Raw genomic sequence first — 18,691 nt, forward strand, 5'->3', positions numbered from 1 at the left:
TGACTGAATGTATCTTTACCAGCGTCTAGGGTCCAGAAGGGATTCCATTCATTGAAGTAGGCAAAGTGCAGGTGTAATCCACAGACATAAAGAGACAGGTAGCATTTTAGAAGTATGATAAAAAGGAGGATCTGTGAGAGTCAATATGGTAAAAAGTATATATTGATCAGACTTATAAAATAAAAGTTTTTTTTGTATTTCTGAATATGATATTCACACAAGTTTTTCTCTGTTTCTTTCTCATGTGAATATGCTGAGCTTGGCAATACGCCCAGAGGCCGTGGTGGAGACTAAAGCTATGGACCGTCCTTGAAGATAAGGAGTTACAGGAGTTACAGGCCTTGACATTTACAGCAGCATCCCTGAGAAGTGAAATAATAGATGTATATAGACTCTTTCTGTTGAGACTATGTCTAATTTTCTCTTGAGAAAATGCAATAATTTCTAGATAACGAATGTGCCTGCGAGCACACTTTTCATGTATAAATAAAGCCTTCTGACTAGGGGGCAGTCAGAATTGATTCTCATTCAGCCCTAAAAATCTGAGTGTGTCTCTTCTCTATCGATCGATAATCCACTTGTTTCACAGGTACCAGAGCTGATAAGTTACACTATTGGGGTGTAACTCTGACAATACTATTAATAATGAATAATAAATATAATGAGAAAAATTACCCTCCATATGACTACTGACGGCTATCAAGTACGTAGCTTTTCATTTTTTTCTTAACTGGGCAGTATGTGGCTGTCTTAGGTTTACAAAGAGAGTGAAAAAAACAATAACGCCCATTGTTTAATTATAACTTATTAATGCAATTTTATAATAATTATTAGTAAAACTGTTGTCAATAATAATGGCAAAATGTGAAATATATTGGCATGGTGACAGTTTCACAGTATTATCTGACATTTTAAAATGTATTTAACTTTATTGTTATTACAAATTATATCAGAATGAAGAAAATTAATTTGGTCCTTGTGACGTATGTCATTATGTTGACTTCAGGGAGGCGAGAAGCATAAAGGTTCTTGCTCCTGGGTAGAGGAATCTTCATTTGGATAATTCACTGCTCAACAGGTAAGATCATTTTTGGCCTGGGTGTGGCTATCTGTGAAAGAAAAATATTTTTTTAATAAAACTCTATATTTATATGTATCAGTTATTTTTTATTTGTATGTTACTACCTATCCCAGTTCCTATATTGTTTATTTTCTAAAGCAGTTTCTGAATATCTCCCTAGTATCCCCAAGATATAGTAGTCAGATAGATACTTTCCCTGACCAGGTTTTTAATTTGGATTAGCCGGGCGATTTCTGGCATGAGGTACGATTAAAGGAAATTTGCACTTACAAATAATAATGCATTATATGGATTTTTTCAGCATAACAACACAGCTAAATCTACATATTTAATCTATTTTCATCTGGTGGTGAATGGTCCACTTGTCCTAGATGAGGATCCAAATCTGCTTCATTCTGGCATCTGCTTTGGGTTTAAATCTTTTGGTCGACAGTTGCCTTTGCTATTCAAAACACAGGTATTACTATCCCCTTTCTGGTTCCTAATACCTGTATCTTTGGATTTGCCATGGGCCAATTGCTTAATAAAAGTTTGCTCCAATAGGTTATTAATCTTTTTATACTGACCAAGGTGATAAGCGCCAGCCCTACCCATATCCATTATTGTTCATGTGTATAACATGCTTGTTCCTCCGGTTAGGTGTTTCCAGAAATCTGCAGTACAGTTGCACAGGAATATGGATATATAGCTCTCATATATGCAAAACACATCCATATAAATGCACAAAATAAACCATAGCAAACTAATAGCAATCCTATAAAAAAAAAATATTTGAAAATTGGTAATTATTAGTTCAAGACCCAACAGGCCAATTCTCTCCCACCCACATTCTTCCACCTTCTTCTTGCCATCTGAAATTCATTGAAGCTTGAAATTAGTGCAACATTTTGTGCATTTTTATTCAAAAAGTTTTCTATATTTACTGTACAGTGCTATATCTTCGATTTTCACTGCGCAGTCATAAATGTTAAAAGCCATAAGAAAAGTATGTACCATGCGGCGACTGTGGTGTGATCGAATATATCCAAAGTTTTCATTCTAACTTAACAAAAATAAAATGAATTAAATAGGCTGACATTTTAGTACTTTTGTTGTGTTGGTACAGTAATTGCAGAAAATTATTTACCATTAGTTTAAATGAAATATTCAGGCTACAGTGTCTTGTAAGAGATTCATGTATCTCTGGAAGGCTCAGGAATTGCAATTTAATTACAAATGCATTCTTTTTTACGCAGATAATTGCAATAAACTTCACCCCAGCTGTTTGCCTTAAAGTAATGAGCAAAGTTCTAGTCAAATATATGCATACTTGCCTACTTTTTGGAGGGTAGGTACAAGGGATGAGTGCAGAAGGGATGTGACTACCTGTGCTACTATATGATTCATGCCATCTTGCAGCGGGGGCAAGTTGCATCAAATCACGTCATCATAGTGGGATCCGGAGGAGATCCAGGAAGTGGCCAACTCTGCCTGGAGTCTGGGAGGACTCCCTAGAATTTGGGAATATTCTGGACATTCCGGGAGAGTAGGCAAGTATGAATATGTGTGCTTCTAATGTAAGTATATTTGTGATACACATTTATTGTTGCTATATAAACAACGTAATCACTATATTACTGACGTATATATATATCACCTGTGTGGCTCTCTATAGCAACAAGGATTTGCACTTTTAATACCACATTTATCACTGTGATCTCAGAAAGGCAGGTATAGATAAAAGTCTGTTTAATGAAATGATTTTATAATTGACTTTCACCTCTATCAAGTTATGGAGATAATCTCTTATGTTATTGTTCTACTGGTCATGTGTAGGGTAATGCTCATATAACTAATTTCTCTTAACATGTACTTGTGGCATGCAAATGTTTGTAAATTTTGCAGAAAATGTTTGTAAATGTTACAAACATATCTGATTAACGAATTGGTATATTTGTTCTGTTATAATGTTAGTGGCCCTTTAAATAGTCCTATCTTGTGGGAATGTTGTCATATGCGTTATTTTCTACTGTATGTTACCTCTGAAGTTAACATTTATATAATACATGATTATATTATATAACTTGCCTAAATATTCAGCTAGTAGATAATCAGCTTAACGATAGTCAGTTTTCTAGGTTGCAGAATGCTATTGGCATCAGTTTGATGGCTTTGTTTTTTTTTTAAAAAACCATGTGGTAATAGGAACATAAAAATATCAATGTTGACTTTGATATTGCAGTGGGTCTGAGTGTTTTACCAATGATCAGAATTGTACTAAACTAAGTTGTGCTAAAATGTTCTTTAAATTATTTTAATAAATAGAACTTAACACAAGTTAAGCAATTCATTAAGAACGTTAGGTCGTTTTCTACAAAAAAACTCTGTTTGTACTGTTGGATATAGTAACATTGGTCTCAGGGGACATGCAACTCTTCCATTGCTGCAACTATGTCACTGATTGTACAGCTGTCATGGTATGTCCCATTGACGTTCATAAATGACCATTTAATGCCTGCAGTTTAGTTTCAAATGTATCCCTTCTTATCCTGGGAGATGCACCGGATTTGTCATTGTCAGAAGGGTCATGTGTAAGATTGATGTGGTTTCCATGTATTTATAATAAATGGGAGGTTACTATGAAATATTATAATAAATTGAAGCAAGACAAGCTGTTGGTGTATGGCAAATTAGTGACAACCTACCTCCCAGCTCTGGGACATGCTTCATTCAGCAAGATGTGGCAAGAGATGGACTCTAGAAACAATTTCCTTCAGCCCACCATGACATGGTTCACTGCAATAAACTCTGTTTCATCATTAGACAACATGTAACATATATGCTAGAGCAGTGATGGACAACAGGTGGCTCCTTCCTTCTTCATTATCAGATTTTTTTGTTATAGCTTGTAACACTAGTTGAAAATTGCTGCTGATGTCATTACAGATAGGTGTCTCATTTTTTAATCAAATGTATTGTTTTATTTATTTTTTTACATTAATATAATGTGTGGCCACTTTTCAAGGTCAGGGGGCCACACCATGCGACCCCAAAGTTATTTTAGGTTGCCTATCATTGTATTAGAGTTTATACGTAAAGATTTGCTGCAGGCTATATAATGAAGTTTATTTTTCTAGTTCCAAAGAAAGAATTCCTCTCTGATAGACAACAATATAATAAATATCTCAATGACAAGATGCCATGGTAAAGTCACAGGATACCGATATTATACACACCTGGTCTACCAGCAGAGTCCAGCAGATTCCTCACACAAGATCCCACTGAAGCCGTCTTTACATAAACACCTTAGACCATCGAAAGTGCCACCATTTGGACAGGCTTCGCCTACGTAGAGATATATTAAGCAGCTTTGGTAACAACGTGCAGATAAGAATAGTTAAGTCATGTACATATGTAATTATATTTGTAAATTCAGAAAGTGTCCGCGTGAAAGTGTCCTCGTGAAGTGTCTCCGGAACGACCGAAAGACACCTTGTGCGGATATTTTCTGACAGAAGTAACGTTGGTTTATGCTCGCGCACCATAGAGGTGCAAGCAAAAATCTGTGTTACTTTTTTCCACAGTAATGGTTATAAAGCGTGGCCAATTGAACCTACCCCTTATAGTCTTTTTCAAACATCCTGTAATGTTTAACTTTAACAAATAAGTAATAACTCTAAAGCATAGTTAACACAGCAAAATATTGTTATTGTTATTGGTTAACAAAACGTTAGTTAAGCATAATGCTATTTAAAAAATATAAGATACTGTGAGAAAAGTAACCAGAGAGAAAAAAAATAAAAGTCAAGATGACCATTAGTTGCATTATTACTTAATATTACTTGATATGGTAGCATCTTCCTCAACAAATAACCAGCTTAATTCCTTCCCAGCAACCACTGACATCCTCTCTTCATTTGATTCCACAAATGAAGATGAATTTATCTACTCTCTTCTTATCTTCCTACCACCTGTACTCCTATTTCTATACCATCACATATCGATATATTCCTGCCTCCTGTGCTCATTTTACCCCTAATCTGTAATCTCTCCCTCTCTACTGATATTTTCCATCTTTTTTCAAGCACGCAGTGATTACTCCTATTAAAAAAATAATTCTGACCCAAAGTCTCTCTCATATTACAGTAACATCTCTCAGCTACCATGCCTCTACAAGCTTCTTTAGAGAATTGCATACACTCACCTCATACACTTTCTTTCCTAACACAACCTATTGGATTCTCTTCAGTCAGGCTTTCATTCACAGCACATCACAGAGACTGCATTGACTAAGGTTGTCAATGATTTGATCACTGCTAAATCTAAATGCCATTACTCACTTCAAATTCTCCTGGATATCTCTGCTGCATGTAAAACTGTTGATGGCTATATTGTACAAACAATACAATCCCAACATTTTGAAGACACTGTCCTATTCTGGTTTCTCTGATCCAACTCTGCTCTGCTTCCTTTATCAGTTGTATTACTGTAAGGCTCAGTACTAAGTCCTCTGCCCTTCTCTATCTATACCACTTCTCTTGGAAAATTGAAAAGCTTTTTTGGATTTCAGTATCATCTCTATGAGGATGATACACAAATGTATCTTTCCTCTCCTAATCTGTCACCACCTCTGTTGACTGGCGTTACTGAATGTCTTTTTGCCATTTTATCTTGGAGGTCCTCTCGCCAACTCAAATTCAATCATTCAAAAACCGAGTTAATAATATTCCCAGCCACAAACAGAAGTTACCTACCTGACATTTCTCTTTCTGTTGAAAACATGACAAGAAATCCCACTCCACAAGATCACTGCCTAGGTGTGATCCTTGACTCAGAGCAATCCTTTGTTCCCCACATTGACTCTATATCTAAATCATGTTACATAGATCTTAAAAAATATTGAATGCACACATATCTCATGCAAGACACTGCACAAACTTGTATTGCTTCACTAATTAGCGCCCACCTTGACTATTTCATTTCTGTCCTTACTTTTTAATCAGACTCTCACCCCTACAAACTTGACAGGATGAACCGCCTATGCCACCCTGCCTGTTGTGTTGCTGGGGACCAGTTGGGCTTGCCTTTCCACCGCCACCTTTCTTTATCCCAAATGTGCCCTCTAACCGCAGTAGGAGGGAATTAAGCTGCTGCCACCACTGGACTGTTTAGAGGCATCCAGAACTGCGTCCTTCTGGGTAACTGTTGCTGCTAGTGTACCCCCTCACTGGGCACCTGTGTTGGTACCACTGACCTCTTCCTGTAGATCAGGGTTGCTGTGGATGGTTTCCCCCATGGCCTATTACACTAGACAGAGCTGCTGGGTAGCGGGCAGAGTAGTAGTACAAGGCGCTGGGTCCAAACATCAGAACAGCCAGAAATGGGATTAGATTTGGGTCTAGTCTGCTGGTCACAGGAATTACAGTAGAGAAGTAGTCCTCAAGCAGGCTCTTGAAGCAAATTATGTTTATTAGCTCAAGTGTGCTCATAAGGACAGTTCATACACTAGTGTAAGGGACTAATGATCTCCAGAAGTACAGATGGTATAATACATTACATGGTCAAACAGGGCCATTTTTATACACACTCTGATACACACCCCAGCAGAGAGTGAAACTGCCCCCTGATCCTAGATGCTCCAACACGTCTGAAATATATTCCATCAGATCTCAGGATGTAATCTAATCTTGCATCTAACACAATTTAACTTTCAAAAGTCAATCTGTATATTCACAAAACTTGCTGTGGTTTTCTGCATTCTATCCTAGAGACATATGAAACCAAATAAATGTAATTACCCCCATGTGCCTTCAGTCTAAAGGATGTGTTAGACACTAAGATGAAAAGGTCTAATTAACATAAGATTACCTAACTTCAGATAGTCACACAACTACAAATTTCCTCCTTTGACATATGCCTCAGGAATAAACACATTTCCTATACCAAAGTGCCACATAATATAATAAAAATCAGTATAATTGCAAAGATATAAATTGGAACCCTGTGCTATTGCCTTTAAATAAATTTATACAATAACTTATTTATAAGTGATCCAGCCACAAATCTATTTTGCATGCAGCGGCTAGATTAATTTTTCTTGCAAATAATTCTTCCACTGCTAAACCACTCTGTTTAAATTTGTTGCCTGTTTTCCCCCAAATCCAATATAAAATACTTTTACTAACATTCAAGGCCATCAACAAAACTGCACCAACATACATCTCAACTTGTCTCAAAATATCTCTCAACTCGACTCCTTGGTTCTGCACAAGATCTGCTTCCCTCATCCACAACTCATTCCTTGCTCTTATTCCCTTTTACAGGAATAATGTTTGGGCTGCAACCACTTTCATCATCATCATCAACATTTATTTATATAGCGCCAACAAATTCCGTAGCGCTTTGCCCACTTTGTGGAATTTCCTCCTTGCACAGTAATATTTTCCACTAGTCTTCAAGCTATAAATCATTCTCTGAAAACCCACCTCTTCACGCAAGCTTATAAAATTCCTCAACCACCCTCTTAACCTCCCTAGGTTACCCTACACATTTCACACAAGACAACAACCTTTTGACCAAAATTTCTGTGTGACTGGATCATATTGCCCACTCTCTACCTTTGCAATCTGGCTAGACCAGTATGTAATATGTAGCAGTTAACCTCATGTATCAAACTCCTATTGTCTCACAGATTCTAAGCTTGCGAGCAAGGCCCTCTTACCTCTCTGTCTTTATTACCCAGTATTGTTTTATTACTGTGTTTGTTCCCATTGTAAAGCACTGCAGAATTTACTGGCGCTATATAAATAAATGTTGATCATGATAGTAGAAGATATAGAATATTCTGTTGCTAATTTAGTTGTGAAACTGGTTTAAATGCCAGTAGAAGGGGTTGTGGAAGAGTCAGTGGGTAATTCAGTAGTATAATCAGATTCTGAGTCAGTAGTAGATTTAGAAGATTTAGAAGAGTTTGTAGTTAATTTAGATGAAATCAAATGTAATGTCAGTGATAGGGCTGGAAGAAATGTCAGTGGGTAAGTCAGTAGTAAAATCAAATTTTGAGACACTAGTAGAAGATTTAGAAGAGTCTGTTGCTATTTCAATTGTTAAATCAGTTATGTCAGTATCAGTGGTTGTAGAAGACTCAGTAGTTAATACAGTAGTAAAATCAGATTCTGAGTAAATAGTAAATGTTGTAGAAGTGACTGTCATTAATTCAATTGTGATGTCATTAGCAGGGGTTGTAGAAAAGGCAATGGTTAATTCAGTAGTGAAATCACACATGGAGAGGATGTAAAAGGGTCTGTTGTAAATTCAGTTATAATGTTAATAGCAAGGGTTGTAGAAAAATCAGTGGTTAATTCAGTTATGAAATCACATTGGCAGTCAGTAGTATAGACTGTAGAAGAATCTGTCATTAGTTCAGTTGTTAAATCACTTGTACTGTCTGTAACAGGGGTTACAAAAGAATCAGTAGTTAATTCAGTTGTGAGTTCAAATGAGTAGTCAGTAGTAGAGACTGTAGAAAAATCTGTTATTTTTTCAGTTGCTAAATCATTTGTAATATCAGAAGGATGAGCTATGGTTATATAACTAGTAAAATAACAAGGATACTGAGGAGTAGAGGTTGTAGAAATGTCTGTTGTTAATGTAGTTGTAAAATCAGTTGTAATTTCAGTAACAGGGGATGTAGAAGAGTCAGTGGGTAAGTCAGTCAAGAATTCACATGTACAGTCAGTAGTAGAGACTAAAAGATTATGACAATAATTAAGTTGATTAATTGGTTGTAATTTCAGTAATAGTGACTGTAGAAGAGTCAGTGATTAATTCAGTTGTACAATAACATGACAGTCAATAGTAGTGACTGTAGAACAGTCTGTGGTAAATTTAGTTGTAATATCAAGTAGCAGGAGCTATTGTTATATAACTGGTGAAATAACATACACAGTAAGTAGTAGAGGTTGGAGAAAATCCTGTTGTTAATTCAGTTGTGAAATCAGTTTTAATTTCAGTAATGGGATGTAGAAGGGATTGGGTATGAATTTACTACGGTGAAAATACCAAAAGATTTAAATCCTACTTGAAAATCTCAGCAGATATAATACCTACACAGGGAACATACCTATATGCAAAAATATCAACACTGGAAATACCTACTGTACACGGAGAAAATACAGACAATATGATTGCCGACAGTAAAAATGCCGACAGTCACAATGCCGCCATTAAAACTGCAATGCTGGCGGGTCCAGTGGCTATATAACCACTGGACCTGCTGAATCTAAACACTGATAAAAATAAACCAATAAGAGTAAAAAAAAAAAAAAAAAAAAGTGCCCCCCCTAGTCATATTAACCCTAGTGCTGTTTGGAGGAAAATTGGGGGACAAACAGTGTGGGGTTCCACCTATTCTCATCCAACCAGTCCTTGGATTAGCCAGCTGGGGCTGGTGGCATCATAGCAGGGGAACCCGCAGCACGGGGTCCCCCTGCCATCTGCCATCATGATAATCAGCCCCAGGCTGGTCAGCGTGGAGCTGGATTGCCTAGGAAGTCCACAAAGAAATGTGAGGGCAGCTCTTTACTGCCATTTCTAGGACTCTTCCCACACCCCTGAATGGTGGGTGTGATGTAATAAATGCGTGAAAACAAGGAATCATCATTTATTTATATACCGTTACTAATTCTACAGCGCTGTGCAGAGAATTCACTCAAATCCATCCCTGCCCCATTGGAGCTACAAGTCTATATTCCCTAACATACACAGATTGAAAGAGACTAAGGTCAATTTGATATCAACCAATTAACCTACTAGTATGTTTTTCGAATGAGGGAGGAATCCGGAGCATCTGGAGCAAACCCAATAATAATTATTAAATATAAAAATAAAATTAAATAAATGAATTAAACACTATTTTATATTGGTGAACTACAGGTCCCAGCAATCCCGGGCTGTCATGAACAGTCTGGGAATGCTGTTGCATGTAGTACTACAAGCACCAGCATACCCATAACTGCCAGGGCATGCTGGCACTTGGAGAACCACAAGTGGCAGCATGCTCTGACTCCCAAGGCCTGCTGTGTCCTTTAGTGCACCAAATGTAAATTGTAAATAAAGCACACACCCCTCCTCGATTAAACCACTAAATTATATTAAAAATAAAAAAAAATTTTCATTCTTACCAACTCTGTTCTTCATTCCTCTTTACGATCCAGTCTTGTAAGCTTTTAATCCAAAGTTGGGTTTGCCAAAATAAATAAATAACCCAAAAAAATATTGCAAGTCTTAAAATAAAAGAAGAACCAAATAAAATATTCTAAGTTCTGATAAAAAAACAAAAAAAACAAAACATCTTCCAAGTGGTGAAAAAAATAATCTTCCATCTGGCAGCTTGATCCCCAAAATAATCCAACAAAAAAAATGTACCCGAGACGCCACGACAACTTATGATGACAGATGCAACCCACCGCAGAATGAAATTCTAATAGCCAGCAGGTCTTTTTAAAACCTGGGGCTGCGTCTCTTACAGCTTGGGAACGCTAGTAAAATCACATGTGCATTCAGTAGTATATGTTGTAGAGTAGACATTAGATAAATAAGTACTAATATCCAATGTCAAAGTGTGATCTATTCCTGTAGAAATAGTAATACATTTCCATTTATAATAAATTACATTTTTTTACAGGCCAACTTTCTTCCTCATTTAAAAAAAGATGTCATTTTGCACACCAAACTTAAAAGTAAAAATTATGATAGTAAAATTCCAGCCTAATGTGTGACTTTTGATAGATGCAACTCAAAATACTTTTTAAGTAGAATGCCTATCTTGATGCCGGTAGAGCAAAGATATAGCTGTCATCATGATCAATTTGATTTGATGACTTAAAATAAAAAAAAGAATGGATAAATAAAGAGTTGTGCTCCAATCACTCTTAAAATAATTTTCCATCACCATTGCTATTGCTTGGACTAGTTACCACTAATCTAAGGGGCCAACGAGTGGCTGGTCAACCAGCACTGGTGCGGCAACCAGATTGCAGGCATTAGAAATCTGTCTGTCTTTATCTAAAATAAGGTACTATTGTGGAACTATATGTCCAGCAGGCCCTTGATGCTATGACAGCCATGGACATTCTGGTTCTACAAGCGCCAGAATGTCCAAGCAATCACTTCCTGCTGGGGGCTTGTCAGGACATGTAGTTCCACAGCAGCATATTCTCCTAGAATGTCCTACTCTGCCAGAAAAGCAGGTCTCCCACCTTCTTCATGAACTATGTTACATCATTAGAAAAAGATTAAACATATGTACCTGCTGAATCTTCACATGTGGCCTCGTGCTCCTTTTTGCTTTATTATCAGATTTTCCTGTTATAACACTAGTTTAAAAGGCCTGTTGATGTGTTATTACAGATAGGTGTCTCCTTTTTTAAACAAATGTTTTGATTTAATGTATGACTTAGATTAAGGGAAATGTGTGGTCATTTTAAAAATCAGCAGGCCACACCATGTGGTCCACAAAGTGTTTTAGTTGCTTAACACTGTTCTAGAGTATATACGTGAAGCTTGGCTGCAGCAACAATTCTTTACTGACAAACAACAATATAATAAATATCACAATGAAAAGATGATATGGTAAAGTCACAGAAGACTGATTTTATACACACCTTTTCTGAGAGCAATTTCCTCACAATAGATCCCAAAGAAGTATTTTGTACACACACACTTTAGTCCTTCCTTAGTGCCTCCATTTAAACAGGTTTGACCTATAAAGAGATATATGGAAAAGCTTGATTATCAACTTGCAGACAAGAATAGTTAAGTTATGCACATATATATTTATATTTGTGGGTGGGTTTAAAAAGTCAATAGCTTTCAACCTTTGGTACTTGGCAAATCAACAAAACTGCATTCACATACTGTGCATCACCTTAACTTGTCTCAAAACATCTCCCAACTCGACAACTCTGTTCTGCACAAGATCTGCTTCTCTCTTCCACACTCATTTCCTGCTCCCATTCCTGTTTGCAGGACTTTGTTTTGGGCTGTTCCCACTTTGTGGAATTCCCTCACTCGCACACCAATTCTTTATTCTAATCTGCAAACATTAACTCATTCTCTGAAAAATCACCTCAACGGCCAAGCTTATAAAATTCCACAAACACCTTCTTCACCTCCTTAAGTTACCCAATTATCACCCTTCACACATTTCACACAAGACAACAACCCATTGATCAACATTACTGTGTGACTGCATATTATAGCCCACTAAGCACTTGCTACCTTTGCAAACTGTCTGGTCCAATATGCAAAATGTAGAAATTATCCTTAAGTATCAAACTCCCATTGTCCCATAGATTATAAGCATGCAAGCAGGGCCTTCTTACCTCTCTGTCTGTCTGTATTACCCAGTATTGTTTTATTACTGTATTTGTTCCTAATTGTAAAGCTCCATGGAATTTGCTTGCACTATATAAGTAACTGTTGATAATGATAGTAGAATCCTGTTTCTAATTTAGTCGCAAAACCGGAGGAAATGCCAGGAGTAGTTGTGGCAGAATCAGTGGGTAATTCAGCAGTGAAATAGAGTAGAAATGTTTGTTGTTAATTCAGCTGTGGTGTCAAATGTTATGTCAGTAGCAAGGGTTATATATTAAGAATGGTTAAATCAGTGGTGATCGGGGCCAACGAGTGGGGGGGAGCAGGTACTAATTGACTGGGTGTGGGCAGGGTTGTTAAAAAAAACCCAAAGAACATACATATACTCATGTGATTGCGGCACCGGCGTCCTTCCTTCCTCCTCCCTCCTCCGTTGACACTGAATGTCAGGCGTGACGTCATCAGCCCGAAAGAAAGTCACGAGTGATGATGGAGAATGGGGGGAGCAGTATGGCAGTGGCACAGTGATGGAGAGGGGGGGCCAGATGGCACAGTGTGATGAAGGGGGGTAGTATGGCACAGTGATGAAGGAGAAGGGGGGGCAGGATGACACAGTGATTAAGGGGAGGAGTAGTATGGCACAGTGATGAAGTAGAGGGGGGGAGACAGGATGGCACAGTGTGATGAAGTCAGGGGTATGCAGCATGGTGCAGTGCGATGAAGGGGGGCCATATGAAGGGGGAAAAAGCAGCATGGAGGGCACAGTGTGATCATACGGGAGCACAACGTGATGATGAAGGGGCACAGTAAAGTGTGTGTGATGGCACAGGGGGCTTGTGGTAGTGTGTATGTGTGATGGTGCAGGGGGCTTGTGGCAATGTAGTGTGAGGTAGGTGGAAATTAAATAATGGGTGCAATTTTGTTTGAGTGGTTTGTGTGGTGATGGTGGGGCAATTTTATAGTGAGGACTATTAATTTAAGATGTGGTGGTTTGGGGGCTATTAATTGAATGTGGGGGTGAGTTTGGGGAGAATGAAGTCTCTTTATTAAATGTGACTACCCTCTCCCTTCCCTTTGAAGGGAGGGAAATAGGTTTATTTATTAAATGTGAATACTATTATTTTCATTTTGGGCCTGCTATTAAAACAATTTTGTTTTAATCTTCTAAATTAGCTATAAGGGATACCTCCCAACCATTTTTTATGGTGTTCACTTTCAGCTGGAATATAAGAGTTAGAATCAGGGGTTTAAAAATGTCTTAGTGCAAAAGCTACCATTCTCGACATACAGGGTGAGATCCAAAAAGTTAACCTCTGTTTCACTGACATTAAAGCTAAGGGAGATGTTATACTGATTATTATTTAGATATCCACAGAATCAATCTAAGGAATCTCTCTCACCTTGCCATACAAAAAAGATATCGTCTATATACCTGTACCATGACATATCTTTTGCTAGTAACAAATGAGTGAATAGCTATTATTTCCTATATCTTAGAAATCTGTATGTGGAGACAGCTGATATCAATATATTAGAATCTACCAGCTATATTTAGCAGCCATTTGGAATAAAGGCAACACTATACCTTATCCACTAGATAACAAGCTGAATGCATAGGACAGCCAAACATAAGGCATGAAAGGGAAATTCTTACCCCTCAAGGAATTCAGCTTAACCTATGATCATACATGTAAGCGAAATCACTAAATTACTTAGAAGACTGAACGAGTTATACCCAGCAATTTCATAATACACAGTATGCTGATCACTTGCACTTTATTTTTTATATATTTTGCTGTTTTAACTTGAACAATATTTAAATGATGTGGATTAAAAGTTATGTTGTATTAGTTCTAAGATGTCCCTTTCAGATAAATATTATTTATGTTAATGCAAGAGAGTTATAGTGCACCAATTTCCAAACCAACTCCCTGCTTTTATTTTTGAATAGGATGTTCAAGTTTTTGGTGGCACCCCGAAGAAGTGAAATAAAAACCAATAGATAATTGTGGTTACTATCTTTTTGCAACTTTAGGAAACATAACTCCTAATAATTGGTACGACAGGTTCTCTCCGTTTCCTTTTCTGGTCACTCCTAATGCAAGAGGCAAACGAGCGGATCGTCCTCTACAAAAATGGGCAGCAGGACTGATGCAGCAACGAGGAATTGCTGGATTTTGTAATTCAACAAACATACCTCCAGTGAAATAATATGTGTTAATTTTTCATTTGAAATATTCAAATTTCTCGTTTACCACTTTTTATTCATGTAAATCCTTCTGGATTCTTACTTTTTTCTGTCCTGAAGTAATCCAATAGTAAAATATAAAATACCCAGAGTGAGCGATGATTACTTGCTCCTAGCAGAGCTGCAAGGTGAGTGAACTAAAGGGGGCTTTGCCTCTGATTGGCTTGTGTGTGGGAAAAACTTCTCTGATTGGCTGTTCACATATTGAGCCCGCAAAGGTCAATTGCGTTAGCTTATTCCCATCTCAACTTCACTTGGTGGAAGTAGCATCATTCTGTTACCTTTTTTTACTCTTTATTCAAATTTAAATTTCTCAAAAATGACTCATCCAACTTCACCTGCCGTTTAAAATGTTGGCAAGTATTCAACAGTATCTAATATTTTTTGATTAAACACTTTTACTCTGGTACCCATTGTTCAATGAGTGCCAGGAATAGCTCTTTTGATATTCAGCACTATACTGGCTAGTCCTAGTGGTTGGGGGCTGTAAGTTTTTATAAACCCAATTTCCCTAAAGAACATCATGTTGCGCGTATGTTCTAGTATGCCTGGTATAATAAGACCAGTCCAGCCTGATATAGACTAGCGCTAGTTGCTTCATTTGCAGGGGACCACCAAGCTAGATGTCCCCCTGCTTTAGCTGTAACCAGCCCGGGTTAATGCACTAGTGCTCTTTAATAATTTATTTTTCAAAATGTATTCATTTATATTTACATATCTTTACACTAGGCCTTCAAGAGCGACATACAAATCATAAAACTTGTATTTGGAGATACAGCCTAATCTAAATAGGCCCATCTCGAATGGGCATGCTACAATTACATGTGGCACCACTCCTGTAATTAACATTCACATCTCCAGGCTTTGGGGGGCTGAAAGTGCATGCAGAAATTTTGCATTATTTTACTGCATGTGTGCAGTAAAACAAAACAAATTTTTACAGCCCACAATTGACGTATGTAAACTCTAATTTCCTATGCAAACTAAACTTCCTGCCAGTAATAAAATTAAAGGACTCTACAGTCAGCCTCGTTTGTTTGCAAGACATGATAGATAGTGGAGAACAGCAGATATATATGGCAAAAGTAATTAGAATACAATAAAAGGTAGGTTCTGTTGAACTATGTAAAAAATTAGATATTTATTTGAGAATGTTATTAGTAGCTATTTTATATAAGGCATTTGTATTTTTGGATTAGTCTTTAAATCTCTCAAACGTAAAACTTAGTACATTACGTTGTAATGGGAATCAGCATTTTTAGTTGTTCCTAAGTGTATCAAGGAAAGTTCTAAAAATAAATGGACATAGGAGCAAATTAAATTTAAATGCACTGAGTACAAACCGTTCTCAGTGGAAACATGGTATAATATGTCATTTGAGAATATGTATAAGTAGGATCAGGTATATGGGCCTGATTCATTAAGAAACTTAAGAAATGTCTTACTTAAGTCTCCTGGACAAAACCATGTTAAAATGCAAGGGGTGAAAATTAGTTTTCTATTTTGCACACAAGTTAAATACTGTCTGTTTTTTCATGTAGCACACAAACATCAACTTTAAATTTCAGTGTACAAATAAGCTGTCAAGTATTTGTGTGCTACATGAAAAAAAATAGCCTGTATTTAACTTATGTGCAAAATAGAATACTAGTTTTCACCCCTTGCATTTTAACATGGCTTTGTCCAGGAGACTTAAGTAAAAAAATTCTTGACTAAGTTCCTTAATGAATCAGGCCCTATATCTTAATTATTTATGCATTTATCATTTAAGCTTTTATTTATATTATTCATTTAGCTTATACTTCTATTTTACTTTTACTTTATGAGCTTTATTTCGCTGAATGCCAGAAAACATAAAAGCAACACAGTTGCTATCACAACAGATATTTATTCTTGTGTTCTATTAGGAAAAAATAACACCACAAAGCAAAATTGAATATCGTCAACCTTGCCTAATTATATGACCTTACTTTCTAGGTCTTTTACATAGTCATTAGTAAAATAATTAAAAGAATAGGGTATAATACTAAGTCCTGTGGTACAACATCAATAACTTTACCAAAGTCAGAATATGTTCCATGTATAACAACCCTCTGTCTTCTATCATTCAGCCATTTTTAGAACAAAGTGTTTCTCTTAGTCCTATCATCTTATCGCATGTGCCATTCTTCCCTTGAAAGGTATCAGAGCTTTCATGAAATCTATCACTTTATTTGTAATACCAAGACCCTGATCACAAATCATTTTAGTTTGGCAAGACAAGCCCTTCCTGAAGCAATGCTGATACTGTGTTAGCAATTTATTTTTTAGAACAGGTGTGGATAGCATGTGCTAAACTAAAGATTTTCCTAAATGCAGAAGTCAGACTCATGGGTGATTTTATTCCAAATTACAATATCTGCCAAAATATTCTTTGCTCTAATATTGTGGCACAGACATATTTATAATATAGTGCATAACTATTAAACATAATAGTATATCTCAACTGAACTTAGATCCTTTGACACACATAGGTGGATGTCATCTGGGCATTAGGCATAATCTTATATAGACCAAAATGAATTTCATCCTGTGTTAGACAAGTAATATTTATGGTATACATAGATTATTGGTACACAATATATTTTTTTCCTCCTTTGGATTAAATAATTAATGAAAAGAAAATATTTAAGTGACAAGTTTTTCTCCTTTATATTCTTCATTTTTACTACTTGACCTTTTACTTGACTAATTGAATAATTTATACTTTTTGTTGTTGTTTATATACTTGAAAACATTATTTGCCATTATACCTGCTTTTTTGCAAGTAGATTTTCCATTTCTACCATTGCCAGTCTTATATCATTTTTACAGATTTTGTTAAATTATAATATCTTATTGAGCCCCGCTGGTTAATTTTTAAATCTATAACTTTTATCGCCATAAGGGCTATGCCTGCAATAGTACTTTTTACAAATATTTTTTAAAATGTCCCATTTGGTCCTCTAGGTTTTTAATTTGAGATAAAGCTGTCTCAGTCTATATATTTCAGTGCCTCTATGCATTTGCATTTCTAAAGGTCTTGTTTTTGCAGCTGCCTTTCAAAAGGTTTCATTGAATCTCAAGGTAAATGTTACCTTGCAATAAAAGATAGATAGATAGATAGATAGATAGATAATTATTTGAACTGGACTCAAACTTATATATTTTTCCGTTTTTACAAATGAATTGAATGGGAATGGACCTACCTTCCACTAAAGAGGAAGTCGTCAGTATGGTCACCAAGAGAGACCACCACCAGGTCCCCATCTCACTGGACCTCTCAGAACACAAAAGAATCAATATCTTCTGGGAACTGTTTTATTCTCTGGAACTATCCAATAAGCGAAGCTGTGTATTTTTATCACATAGGCTGTGACGTGAAAAAAGAGATATGACAAGGAACTAGTGGGCTGAGACTCACAGCCATTGATGTCAGGAATGTTTATTGGGTACAAAGTACATTTCTATCCAGCAATAACTCTGTCAAATCAGAACACATTAAAAATTTATATTTGTTGCAGAAACATTGCGTTAGGGAAACAAATGTGCAAGGTCATCTCCCAATATAAGCTCATCCCACCCTAATGGATCAAACATTTTGTATTCTATATAAAATAAAGGGAAATTCATCAATTTGGATTGCAAGCTGCTGGGAACAGAGAAAGACATCACATTGGTGACCCTAGTCTCTATGTGTGTGTGTCTGTCTGTGTATGTATGTTAGGGATGATAGGGAATTTAGACTGTAAGCTCCAATTGGGCAAGAACTGATGTGGGTGAGTTCTCTGTACAGCGCTGTGTAATTATATAAATAAATGATGATGATGTGAGTATTTGGAGCTTTGTTATTTTTAATAAAATAATGTAGTAATAAAGAGGGTTTTGTTTGTTTGGCTGGGTGTTCTTAGAGGGGGGGTCCGCACTTTTTTTGCGGACACCACTCCCTAGGGAATCCAGCCCAGTGCTGAACAGCATGGGGTTGTTTG

At 36.6% G+C, this 18,691-nt stretch overlaps 1 long non-coding RNA gene across 1 annotated transcript; it reads right to left on the reverse strand.

Annotated features, from left to right (window-relative positions):
- Positions 1 to 773: 773 nt before the first annotated feature.
- LOC142149737 (uncharacterized) lies at positions 774 to 18,049 on the reverse strand. Its single transcript, XR_012690883.1, has 4 exons — positions 17,912 to 18,049; positions 11,725 to 11,823; positions 4,297 to 4,405; positions 774 to 1,109 (listed from the first exon to the last, which is right to left on the reverse strand). It is a non-coding gene; the product is annotated as an uncharacterized LOC142149737 (long non-coding RNA).
- Positions 18,050 to 18,691: the final 642 nt, after the last annotated feature.

The sequence above is a fragment of the Mixophyes fleayi genome, chromosome 4 (assembly GCF_038048845.1).
Source record: "Mixophyes fleayi isolate aMixFle1 chromosome 4, aMixFle1.hap1, whole genome shotgun sequence".
In the NCBI taxonomy this organism is placed as follows: domain Eukaryota; kingdom Metazoa; phylum Chordata; class Amphibia; order Anura; family Limnodynastidae; genus Mixophyes; species Mixophyes fleayi.